The sequence below is a fragment of the Nelumbo nucifera genome, chromosome 2 (genome assembly GCF_055504915.1).
Source record: "Nelumbo nucifera cultivar China Antique chromosome 2, China Antique-T2T, whole genome shotgun sequence".
NCBI classification, from domain to species: domain Eukaryota; kingdom Viridiplantae; phylum Streptophyta; class Magnoliopsida; order Proteales; family Nelumbonaceae; genus Nelumbo; species Nelumbo nucifera.
Genome location: NC_142650.1, coordinates 94,840,080 through 94,841,861, shown reverse-complemented (window position 1 = coordinate 94,841,861; position 1,782 = coordinate 94,840,080). Strand labels below are relative to the sequence as shown.

Genomic DNA, 1,782 nt, shown 5'->3' with positions numbered 1-1,782 from the left:
CATACCAAGTGAATAATATATTAGGAAAAGAATGCTAATAGTCAATTTTAACCAACTAGAAATCCATTGGCTTGGATGTGCGAATTAATTGCTAAAAGATTATTCTTTTAAGAAACTATTCTTATCTCAAATATATCAAGAGTAAAATATGAATCATACAACTAAGTGGTATAAAACACATCTATGGTGAAACAATAAGGACATATGGGTATAGATAAGTAGAGAGAGGACATACAACACAAATGCAATACTCTTTAGAATACAACAACTGAAGTTAAATATCTTTAATATCTATATCTTAGTAAAGATGACTACAGGGATGGATTATGCAGTAGTGGTTGCTCATCAACTTGTGTTTTGAAACTGTTCTCCATACTTTTGCATCTTGTTGAAGTTGAACCTGTATCCCAAAGGCCTATTGGTTTATCTATGATGCATTCCACCTCATGAATTTTTCGTTCAACATGAGAATATCCTTCGAACCTCCTCAATCCCTCGAGCTCCAATGCAACTTCTTTCATTGTTGGCCTTTCCTTTCCATTTAAGCTCAAGCATCTTTTTGCAATGTTGGCAACCTTTTGGAGTTCGTACACTCTACCATCTTTTAAGACTTGAGCATCGAGAATTTCAAAATGATGGTTCTCCATTATTGCAGAAATAAAATAAGTCACAATGTTTCTCCCTACTAATGGTCTAGTAAAAGAAATTGGCTTCTCCCCTGTTAGGAGCTCCACAAGAACAACCCCAAAGCTATAAACATCACTTTTGTCCGTGAGTTGACTTTACTGAAAATATTCAGGATCCAAATATCCAAAGGTCCCTTGTACCATAGTGGTTAAGTGTGTCTTATCAATTGCAATTGATCTTGAAGTCCCAAAATCAGACACCTTAGCCCTACCTTTGACATCTAAGAGGATGTTTGAAGATTTTATGTCTCTGTGGTAAATTGGTATTGAAACTGCTGAATGTAAGTAAGCAATTGCTCCTAAAACTTCTGTGGCAATTTTTAAGCGATTGTCCCTTGTTAATAAGAAATCCTCATTTTGATAATGAATATTGTAGAAAAGAGTTCCACCAATGATGAATTCATAAACTAATAGAGGAATTTCTGTCTCTAAACAACAACCCAACAATTTAACCACATTCCTATGGTTGATTTGAGAAAGTATGACAACCTCATTGATGAATTGTTCAAGTTGACTTTCATCCTCCATCTTGGATTTCTTGATTGCCAAAATTCCTCCATCTGATAGCATACCTTTATAAACTGTACCTTGTCCCCCTTGACCAAGAATTCGATTTTCATTATATTGATCAGTTGCCTTTGCTAATTCATCCGCTGTAAAAACTTTTATTTTCTCGACATTGCCTTCTTTTGATGAAATTTGTTGTTCCAATAGCAAACCACCATTTCTTTTATAAAAAATTTCTTTTCATTTCTTTATTTGTTTTTTCTTCAAAACATGGTACAACCAATAACTGGATAGAAGTAACACCATACCTAAACATACACCTGCATGATCCATGGAAGATAATTGGTTAAGAATAACATAATAAATAAGAGGAAACCAACAAATAGAAGATTTTAATGCAACAAATCCCATGTGTTAATTTTGTTTAAAAGTCTTTGATCAGGCACGCATCATGTATGTGTGCAGATATAGAGTGGTGAGCTAAGAATCTTGTTTATTAATGTTTAAGTGGTTCTATAATTTATAAAGGTAATATCAAGAGGCAACTTTTTCTTGAAGACCCTTGCTACATAAAGCCTAAAAAGCAAAT

The 1,782-nt window shown here is 33.7% G+C and overlaps 1 pseudogene; it reads right to left on the bottom strand.

Moving 5' to 3' along the window:
- Positions 1 to 311: 311 nt before the first annotated feature.
- On the bottom strand, positions 312 to 1,499 carry LOC148802553 (wall-associated receptor kinase-like 1 pseudogene; annotated as a pseudogene).
- Positions 1,500 to 1,782: the final 283 nt, after the last annotated feature.